Genomic DNA, 12,194 nt, shown 5'->3' with positions numbered 1-12,194 from the left:
CTTGCTGAGCTTAGCCTAAACTACACTACTTTACCCAGAAAAACTACACTAAAGGGAAGCCAGAGACCGAACCTCCTCAAGAACCACTGCTAATTCGTTAAAATAATGCACCCAAGTTTCCCCGGCGCAACAGAGTTTTCTATACTAGGTATAATACTGTATGGAGCTCTCAGCCGCGGTCCATAACTTTAAACCACGGTCCGGTGGTGTGGTGACTTGTGTTGTTGGCACCTTTAACCTGAGGTACAATAAAAACTACTGAGGCTAGAGGGCTGCAATTTGGTATGTTAGATGATTGTGGGGTGGATGATCAACGTGCCAATTTGCAGCCCTCTAGCCTCTGTAGTTTTTAATTAACATCTGAGGGCGGACGGAAAAAGTGCTGACGGACAGACAAATAGCCTTCTCAATAGTTTTCTTTTACAGAAAACAAAAACCAGCTCTTTGCCTATGCAACATGCTACATCTAATCCCATAAAACTCACGTTCCTCCTTTCTTTCCCATTCTCCAGGCACGCCATCCCCAAAGGCCACAGAACCTCATAAAAAATAAGTAAAGAAATAAAATAATAAAAAAGTCCGTGCCTTTTAAAAAAAATACCCATCCTTAGTAGTAGTAGTAGTAGTAGTAGTAGTAGTAGTAGTAGTAGCCTTTTGTTACGGCTCTCCTACATCCCCGTAGGCCTTTACAACGGTTTCTCCACCAATTCATGCCACACCGAATGAAAGTTTCACTTTTAACCCAGATGCTGTTTTAGTGGCACCAGATGTAAACCCGCTGACAGTGTCATTATTAAACCCAAAATATCCTGTCAGTTACAGATCAAATTATTACATCACTTGGATATTCATCAGCGGCACTGGTTGAAAATTAGGCTGACGATCTCAAACCCACCTATTCTTTCAGGTGCAAATCACACCATGCCAGCGACAAACACATTTACGGATTCGGTTGAAAATCCATTTGTAACAGTTAGCTGGACGCACAACTGCTGTCAGCCGCTTTTATCAGCTGCAAATCAAATCTTGACATCTACCAGCGACCACATATAAAAGCCTGTTGCAAACCCAATTGCATTGTAAGGTGCACACCTAATTGGAGGAGGATTACATATAATTTTTCATGAATATTTTTAAACAAGTAACTGGAATGATTACGGTTTGAGTTCAAGTGTGTTACCAGGACGCGAGCTTACCTTTCTTTGTCCGCATATTCTCCTTTGAAAACACACCCATCATCTTAAAAAAACATTAATTAAGATAGATTAAAAAGCCTAGAGGCCGCGCTAGCTTACAATTCGAGCCCCAATTCCAACCCCCCCCCCCCCCCCCCCCCCTCAAACTCCCTTTCCGTCCCGGCCAAAACTCTTCTAAAGGAGTTGGCATACAGCAATAACTGCCGGACTCATCTCATGTGAAACGCTTAATGAGCCAACACTTTGGGCACCAAAGCTCTTCAAATAAAATTTCGAAGGGTGAGTAGCAACAAACAAGGCCTCTTGTCAGCAATCAAACAGTTGCGGCTCAAAATACATACAGATGAATCAGGAATCCAAATGCACAGGCAACAGCTGCAATTGAATTTCCCGCTTCTTTTACAAGCTGGAGGAGATTCAACAACGCCTCCACCCTGCAGTCAATGGTAATACCAACTTCAACAGTACTGTGAGCGTCACTTGACAAGTCGAGAGTACAATCGTCCACACATGTTCAGGGAGAACAACTTCAACACTCAAGGTCATTATATGAAAAAAAAATTATATAAAATAACATGCATCAGTGCGCTAGCCTCCGCTCAACAAAGACGAAAACATGTTACACTCAATTAGATTCTTAGTCACGCTGGAATCCAAGGAAATGAAGATGTAGACTGCTAGATTTAAAAGTGCTCTGAACTGTGATACAGTAATACCATTGCAAGACCTTAGCTTATGCAGATAAACCAGAAGACAAGTGCATACTATAAGAGAGAAAAAAAGTAAAGAATGCGCCTAAGTTTCTTCAGCACAATAGAGTCTTCTGTATAGCGTATAATGCTGTATAGAGCACTCAACCACGGCCCACGAAACGCTCACCCACGGACCACGAAACTTATAGCCATTGCCCGGTGGTGGCCAGTGTTGTTGGCAATTATAGCGGTGCCAGAAACATGATTGTAGCTAAATTTAATCTTATATAACATAAAAAAAAACTACTTAGACTGGAGGGCTGCAATTTGTATGTTTGATAGTTGGAGAGTGGCTAATCAACATAACAATTTGCAGCCCTCTAGCCTCAGTAGTTTCTAAGATCTGAAGGTAAACCGAAAAAGTGCGGACGGACAGACAAATACCCATCTCAATAGGTTTTCTCTCATAGAAAACTAAAGCTCACGGGAGAAATTAACGGTAGAAAAGTTCAATGTCTACTGAGTGGTAAACGGAAACCAGTAAATAACAGCACATTCGGTATTCATCTAAGAAACTCAACGCAATTGCTCGTGGATTAAGACTGAGGTATATCGGATAATTTTGGGGTTAAGAGAAAATGTCCCTAAATCATAAAAATACTGTGGACAGACAGTGGATACTCCCTTAGAGAGTACATTGTTTACAAATTAACTTTCTAAGATAATGCAGTAAGGGAAAAAACTAGCTGCAAAAACAAAGACAACAGACAATTTGCTACGTACTAATGCCTACCTACGAACTTTGCTAACTTGTTTATCACTTAAAGCATCGAAGGTCTGCTTGCAATCTCCGAGTTGCTCGTCACACCCAGTTTAAGCAAAATTCAATTTTCTTTCCATAACGATTCTTTACTGTTTCAGAGAGCAATACCATTTGGACCACTGTATCTTCTACTCTTCTAATTTAGAGAGTGAATATTGGCTTAATACAAATCTTACATTGTTTTTTTCAATACTATGAGAATGTCTCTATTTCACCATTGTTATATTTTCGGCTGCACCAGGTCTTGTTTGTTTGTTTGTTTGTTTGTATGGTGTTTTTACGTTGCATGGAACCAGTGGTTATTCAGCAACGGGACCAACGGCTTTACGTGACTTCCGAACCCTGTCGTGAGTGAACTTCTATCACCAGAAATACACATCTCTGACCCCTCAATGGAATGACCGAGAATAGAACTCGCGGCCACAGAGGTGACAGGCAAAGACCATACCAACCACGGCAATGAGGCGCTGCACCTGGTCTTGCCATAACCACGAGACAGAGAGTTAGCTCAATCCAAGAAGTACTTTCACAATAGTGTGAATAGATAGAATTTAGGCCAAAGTCCAAGCACTGGGACCTATGAGGCCATTCAGCGCTGAAACGGAAATTGACAGTAAAAGGTTTGAAAGGTGCAACAGGAGGAAAACCTCAAAGCAGTTGCACCATAAATCAATTATTAAGAGAGGGTGGAAAGTAAGATGGAAGAAAGCGAATAGGAAAGGAGGCGCGGTAAACACAATATAGTTTGAACGGTTCTTCCTAACTAACAGTCACCATTAAAAAATTTATTTTTCGAAAGATTAAGAAATGTTTACGTCGTTAATCAAGGTGAAAGCTGGAGAACAAAAAATATGAAAAATGATGAAGGAAAAGTTAGATTAGGTACTCCCATCATTTGCCGATAAGATGCACCTCAAATCGCATACAAATTGCCCGGGCGTGACCGAATAAAATGTTCTGTAAATTTATCAAAATACATTTTCTCCACAGGCAAATTGGGAGAGAGAGAGAGAGAGAGAGAGAGAGAGAGAGAGAGAGAGAGAGAGAGAGAGAGTTGTAAAAGGGTAAATTAGAACCTAAGCATGCTTAATTCGTGGTGTGGTGCAGGTTAAGGTACTTCTTTAGCACACTCTTATAATTGGACCTTAATTAATGACAACGATACTGTTTGCTCCCATACTCTTGCTAAGGCTAGTTGCGCCTGGAATACACAATTGTGTATTTATGCATGCAAGTCTGAAAGTATATAACTACAGTCTCGTTCCAAGACATAAAAACACGAGTATGTAAGTAAACAAGCTATACGTATGATTGTTTGAATATAGTAGAATTTACGCCAAAGGCCCAAGCACTGGAACCTATAAGGCCATTCAGCGCTGAAACGGAAATTGACAGTTAAAAGTTTGAAAGATTTAACAGGAAGAAAACCTCAAAGCAGTTGCCCTACGAATCAGTTGTTAGGAGAGGGTGGAAAGTAAGATGGAAGCAAGAGCATATGAAAGGAGGTACAGTAAAAGGAACGAAAGGGGTTGCAAAGCACCTTAAGTAATTCCTACATTGCACCGCACGAGGTGCACTGACGGTACTACGGGGTGCTGTGGTGTGAATATGAGCAAGCATTGTGACAGACAGAATATGAACTAACACGTACGTGGTACAGCAGACAGCGGAGATATTGACTGTTATATTTATTTATTCTTTCATTCATTCATTGAAACATTAAGTATTTGAGATATAAAACGAAGGATTGCTGCTTTAATATCAATATTCTACGTTTTTAAGAAAAATCAATACGGAAAGGTGTACGATTTTCACGCTATGAGCAAAATGAATCAAATAAAATGCGAACAAAAATTAAGGAAAAGTAAATCCACAGTAGTATGTCTGTTTGATTCTGTTATTTAAAACATATATTATATACTTTAAATAATAAAATCAAACACACATACCACTGTGGATTTACTTTTCCGTTTTATTAACTCCTCTGATTTTGAGTTTTCTTTGAATAAAAATTATGTAAAATTGATATTGATAAAACGATTACCAACATAAAGAAAACAACAACTAATGTCTTCGCCTCCAACCTCAGCCCGAGTCTTTTATTACACTGAAGAGGTCAAATTTCCCTGGATATTAACCTCTGACCCGAACCTCTGACCCCTAAATTGTAATGACGTATCCCATCGAGATTCATCAGTGGATGCTGTGAGATGGAATCCATCTTTCCGCTCAGATGAGGATTTGATCTCCTTGACAGATGACGAGTAAGAAGTGGGTGATTACTGTCGGGGGAAGTAGGTGCGGTTGGGGGTGGGGGTTAGACTCGTTTGGGCTCTTTTTATGGTAAGGCTTTAATTCATTCCTTTCCGAGTATTGCTTTGGTGATTAGTGTCACTGCGGTTACCACCATTATCACCTTTTATAGTTCTTGCTCATCTGCACGGAAGGTTCATCCACGATTCAGATTACAATTGAATAGAATAGACAATTTAGGGCGACGGTCGAGCGCTGGGACCTATGAGATCATTCAGCGCTGAACGGAAAATTGAGAGGAAAAGGTTACAAAAGGTGTAACCGGAGGAAAACCTTGCGGTTGCGCTATGAAACAATTGTTAAGAGGGGGAAAAGTAAAATGGGAGAATGAATACAAATGGAGATAATGTAAAAGGAATGAAAGGGGTTGCAGTTAGGGGCAGAAGGGACGCTGCAAAGAACCATAAGTAACGCCTACAGTGCACCGCATGTGAGTTGCACTGACGGCAATACCCCACTACGAGGACGATTCAGCAGACCAAATTATAAAGGTGGTACGTATCATTGTATTGTCTTTTCTAGGGGCGTGGGTACCTCCTGTTAGAGGAGACCAATATTGGGCCACAAAATTCCACAACTATAGGTACAGGAAATTACTAATAATATCACCAACCAACTAAGGAACCCTTATGACGAGACTATAATATCACCATTGTTACTACAAATCCTGTGTTGGTGTTGAGTAGTTTAACGCTTGTGGCCAAAGAGTATTATTGGAGCGTGGATAAACTTTTAAAAAGATCAATCGTAATTATTTAGCAATTTAAAAATCACTCATTATTTGACTGTTTGATGATACATTTACTAACTTACATCTTAATCCTTATTGGAAACACTTGCATGTAGGTATATATCTCTTGAATCCATAATAATTACAGGTATTCGTAAACATGAACAGTTTATACCAGTTTTAGATATACTATATACTCTTAGATGGGACTCAGGAGACCGAAAGCAAAGCAGCTTTCTTTTTCAATCTTTAAAACCGTAACATAATGGAACGACTTCATACATATAGTAAACAAATTTGTCTCGAAATGATTCGCTCTTAGGTATATATGTGGTTTACTGTTTGACTTATCTTCAACTTTCCTCTGAATTGTGTAGATAATTATATCAGTGAAAATTTAAATCTATGGGGTAGTACCTATCTTTCAATCAATCCTGCATGAAGAATGCTTTCGTAAAACATTTCTGAGGACACTGTTCAACTCAGCAAAAGTTGAAAAAAAAAATTAAATAAAAAAATAAGTCGTTGGAGTCATCTGTTGTTTTCACAGCTAGTCTTATCTTAGCTCAATCACTAATCGCAAACATAAACTGCAACGAGCTTTTAAAGTGCGAGCAATGAACAGCAATACATCAACGGCCGTTATGACGGTGAAAGACCCAATGTGTAACAACGGTTGTGGGAGTCAACCACGGTCTAGCTGGACCGTGGACTCAACGAACGGCTCTACTACGCCATTTGTACACACGCACACACACAAATATATGTGTCAGTGTACCTGCACGGGTTTACGCCAATATGTGCATTTGTATCTCAATGTATGTAGTATCTCTTTATAAAGGGTTGAATAAATACATGACCTTGTTTACATGTATTTACAAGGCTCATATATAATTCCAATGTGTAAGCGCTTCTACGTGTAAATGATAGTATAAACACAGTTAACTGTGTATGTTTATTAATCCACACTATATATATATATATATATATATATATATATATATATATATATATATAATACGTATATGTATATAATATTTATGAATGTCTCCTTTCTATATAAATAAAGCTCATGAAAACACAGCCTTCAGCGTTTGTGCGTTTGTGCGGTGCATGTATTTACGTGCGATTATTATGAGCTTCTATTGTGTATTTATGCATCAAAGTCTGAAAGTATATAACTGCAGTCTCCTTTCGATACATACACACGAGTCTGTAAGTAAACAAGCTATAGATATGAAGTAAGCATGATTAGTCCCTCATTATCCTGGCGTCACCCCGAATCAGCAAATTCAAGACTAACTAGTATGTAATGGATAGCTCGAACGCAGTATAAAGAAAGTACGCTCTACGAACGAAAACGTAGGCTAACTACAACAGTAACTTGTTATGAGAGCTAACAACATAAAGTGCCCTGTTTATTATATATATATATATATATATATATATATATATATATATATATATAAACTACTTTAGATTCGCAGCCCAGAGGGGACATCCCACCCCCCTTCCCCCATATAAGTACACTGAACTTCCGGGCGATATAGTACTACAACTGGGGCTGGGATATGCAGCCTCGCGCCCTTTCCTCTCTTAAATTGCCGCTAATAATAATAATAATAATAATAATAATAATAATAATAATAATAATAATAATAATAATAATTCTGTCAACAGCTAAATAACATCCAGGCTAGTAAGAAAGTATACTGCAATTTAAATAGTTAAATTCCGTCAGCTACGATAAGGTTATCATAGTCTCATTGCGGTTGAGACATTTAGGTCATTTTAATTTTGGCGGTTCCCTATATTCCTAATCGAGGTTTGATACGAAAACAAGTAAATAAATAACATAGCACTACTGTTTGTTTGTATGGCGTTTTAACGTTGCATGGAACCAGTGGTTATTCAGCAACGGGACCAACGGCTTTAAATGACTTTCGAACCACGTCGAGAGTGAACCTTTATCACTAGAAATACACATCTCTGACCCCTCAATCGAATGCCCGAGAATTGAACTCGCAGCCACCGAGGTGGCAGGCCAAGACCAAACTCACCACGCCACTAAGGCACTAACTACTATGCACTGGTCTAATCTGCGGCAGTCCGTGATTGTCGAGTGTGTAAAGGATTTTGGGTGGACTGGTCAAGACCGGCTTCCGACCTCGCCGGCTCACAGATTTCAAAACAAACTTCGCTTGGCATGAAGATAAAATATGTATATATTCCTAACACTTATTCTTACAACCAACTAACAACTGTCTGGAATCAAACGATTCTGGATACTGGACCCACACTCAAAGGTATATAGACAAGGAAGGCAAGATATAACAGGCCCGTCTCGAGGGAGGGGAGGGGTCGAACGACAGCCCCCCCAAAAAAAATATATTTCTGGAAGTCCATATTTTGTGTGACTATCCTTTTCATTGCAATGTACTTACAAAGTAATAAATAATTGTAGTTTTTTGTTAAGTCAAAGTATATAACATAACAACAAATAAGTGATATGCATGTTAATGTTAACATAATAAATGAATCAAATAATAAAACAGAAGAAATATTCTTGAATTTCAGTGCAAACTTTCAACATTATAAGTAAAATTCTGTTAACCAAAGTCAGTACTTTGAATAACATCTAATCGGGTAGAAGGGCGTAGACAGCGTACCCAATTTTTCTTCTTAACATAACTAAAATAATATTTTCAAGTATTTCATTTTGTAGATGCTTATATATGCAATGACATTTACATGAGAAAAGGTCCAGTTTTGGGAAAATGACCCCCTCCCCCATAAAAAAAAAAAACTAGGTACGGGCCTGCATAAACCCATGCGAAAGTCTCCCTCTCTCTATTTCACAACATGCGTTCAACTGAGAATGATACTCTTCTTATGATGGAACGCTCAACATATTTAAGGGCCAGGGCTACATTCAAATGAGTTTTTTTTTTTTTTTTATCTTACCACGACTATTATACAGTAAAATATTTGCCTAGTGTTCCACCTGATTAATCATCGATTATTAGTTTTAAAGATCCTTTCAAAAGAATACCTTTTATTAACTTGTTCCTCAGCTGTCTATATAACTAACCCCTCTTCGTTTATATTGTTACTGATGGTGACCACTCAAGCTTAGTGAGATTCCCCCTTAAGAGACCGAAAATACACCAGAGTTACAACGAGATACAGTATATACTAGGTAAAAGGGCACATGTACGCGAATGGATTATTAAAAGCGAATAGGCAACTCAAATAATGTAATACGTTAAGCATCATTAATATCAGTACCTCCGCTGGATATTGTTAAAGAAACTAAGAAATTACAAGAACTTTTATCATACCAACTTAACCTTGCACTTATCTGCTTTCAGTAGCTGCTATACATATTTCATAAAAGACAAAATGCTCACACATTCCCATTTTCTAGCGTCTTGTTTCCTGCCGCCAAGTAACCTTGGTGGAAGAACGCGCATGCTCCAACCTCAACCGCCAACCTAACAGAACTTTGCTGAAGCCGGAACAATCTCTTCATTACATACTAAAATCGCCGGTCTCTGTACTATTTCGAAGATGTTCGTAACACTTGCAAATGACCCATGCTACTAGGTAGAATTGTGTAAGTTTTCGGTGGACTGGTTACCGTGATATAAACAGTCACGAAGCGGGCAGGATTCGGTGCAATACTCCACTAAATGCATCTACGAAAATCCCTTGGTAAGGAAAATGTTTCTATTCGACCTGGAGTATCATCATGAACATGGAATTTGTAATCCTTCGAGAGGGTAGACGCATACTCCTTTAGGCTAGCAAATTAGCAATACACCAGATACCATCCGTCCATTAATCGAACGTAACTCTTCCATATCAGTCATTAAAGAAAGCTATAAAACTGTACTAGCTAAGGCTAATTGTACTTCCATTGAAGTTCAAAAAGCTGGTAAACGATATAGACCTACAGTTCCGCCTAGACTACGATGTCATAAACAATATTAAGTGGAAATGACGATTATTCTTTTGAGGGATGTTCAGCTTGCTAAATATATTTATGAAATGGATAGTATCAATGCTGTTACTAGCCTGTAAGAGTGTAAGTAGATACGCCTACCAAGACCACCACGGTGGTCTTACGCCTACCTACCCTCTGAAGGAAGGAAAATTCTTATCTGTGGACCCTAAGATAGTTCGTGGTGATCGTCCAGTTGCCCTCGCCCACGTTAAGTTCAGCAACTTAGTAGGTCCTTCCTGACATACGGCGGTAAAGTACAAATTTTATTTTGTTCTTGCCGGATTCGGTATCATCGAATTGCTGCAGTAAAACACGCTCTGGTTTATTTAAAACATATTAGGCCTAGAACAAACCGTCGTGTGGCGAGCAATAGCTTTTGAAATCACACCGGGTCTTTATCTATTGCTACAAGCATCTTACTTTTATCTGTCAATTATAAACATCCTACAGCTAAAGTCTTTTGCTTTCTAGCGGTTGAGTAATGTTCGAAGTACTTAACCCAAACAATATGGAGCTGTCCCCTTCAAGGAACTTTCTCCTCAAGAAATGTTTGATAAAGCCAAACCTTAAAACAGGGGAAATGTTACAAAATGCCTTAAATTCCTTATCGAAGGTGGCTCACCCTCCTTGTAAAATCATCTTTCTAAAAAATAAAATACTAACCGTAAGCAGTCTGGTTGCCACGCCTTCAATTGGTCGTGCAGCTCTTGTTTCAAGTCAACACGGGAGGGCTCCGTTGACATACAACAAAAATAATAGAGTAACTGGTTTGTTTTGTGCTCTTTGGCGATGTACTGAATTTCGTGTCTACACAAGCGAATAAAATTCAGTCTTTTCCCAAACCCGAACGAAATGACAAGGCCGAGGTCACTTAAAACGTCCATCGCACACACCTGACATGACAAACTGTTTGCGGAAACGTCGGGAAAGTGTAACGACGAGACCTGTTTAGAGCAGTCTCATATCATTCAAACTTCAAAAAGAATATTATTTTTAGGTTATGAAACTCCAAGGCATTTATTAGTGGCTGAGATGTTGACAAATATTAACGATTGTAGCTGTACTATAGGAAATACATTTTTTTCCCCTTTTATTACAGTTACCACTCATCCGTCATCCATGGAAGTGGGAGTTTGCAACTATAATAGTCTATTTGACAAATTGAATCCGTGCTACCAAGAAAACTTTTATTTTAGATAATTATTTCCATAATTTCAGTACTTACTATTATTTCCATTCTACACAAGAGAAGCTGCATTGGTTAGCATAAAGCCACCCTTCCTCTCACCTTGTACAGAGTGTACATTGTCTGTAACTTGCAAAAAGGATAAGTAAACAGGAGTTTTCTTAAAATCTTTATTGCTTCAAGTTCAGTCATAACAACTATTAACATAAATTAGCACCTATAGTAGTCAGGACATAAACCACCCATTTCGACATCCGAGAATGAAGACACATGACAGAACTTTTTATTCTAGTTTTTCCTCAGCATCTAGCGTGTTCCCTCAACTGATCTAACTCTACACATATATAGAATTCAAGCACAACTGAAAGACTACATCGTTAAAATCGCTATGAAAATTATCTAAATCATCTGCTATCAACGTTCAGAGTTAACGAACGCCTTTGCCAACACAAAACGCAAGTTCAGGGATATACACTTTAGTGCTATAGTCTATGTGAATCCACTTCACACTTTAGTTGCTATAGGCCTATGTGAATCCACTTCCAGCATATGTCTATCGCTATGAAACAGGAACCAGCACAACTTGAAAAGAACTATTTCACTAAGATCCGTTGCTATCAACTATTGATTGCGATGCATGGCCTTGGTGCATTTTATATAAATTTTTATTATTTTACATGTTTATATATGGCATAAAAACAAAATATTTTCAAAATTATTTGTTGATTACACAACATGGCGAGTATCTGTTTCATTGACTGGCCATTTGATTCTGAAATCACAACTGGTAAAGGCTTGGAGAATCTCTTCGAGTAATATACAGTCAGTCAACAACAGCCATATTTATATATATATTGAGCGTCAGTAACGGACGCTGGTGTCATGCATTCAAAAGGATACAAGCCAAGTAAAGCTATTTATAATCATTACAAACGAAGGATAATAAATTATTTACATCAATGTTAAGAAGCTTGTATATGATAAACATCTCGGCTACGGAGGCTTATTTACAAAAAGATGCACTGAATAAATTTCGGGTGGAGTTTATATATCACTGAAGGGGGAAAACAGGGGTTAAGTTAGTCCATAAAACAGGTTTTATTTCCAGAACGTTTTAATAAAAGGAATAATTTTTTTCTTCATTTGATAAACTGATTCATTCACAGAATTGCTGCATGGTTTGGGAGCTTTTGGTAACTGGTAGATCTAGATCATGTCTCCGTTCCAGGAAAAACGTAATTATTGCTG

This window comes from Macrobrachium nipponense, chromosome 39, assembly GCF_015104395.2.
Source record: "Macrobrachium nipponense isolate FS-2020 chromosome 39, ASM1510439v2, whole genome shotgun sequence".
NCBI lineage: Eukaryota > Metazoa > Arthropoda > Malacostraca > Decapoda > Palaemonidae > Macrobrachium > Macrobrachium nipponense.
The sequence above is the reverse complement of the archived record's forward strand: the minus strand, read 5'-3'. Positions refer to the sequence as shown.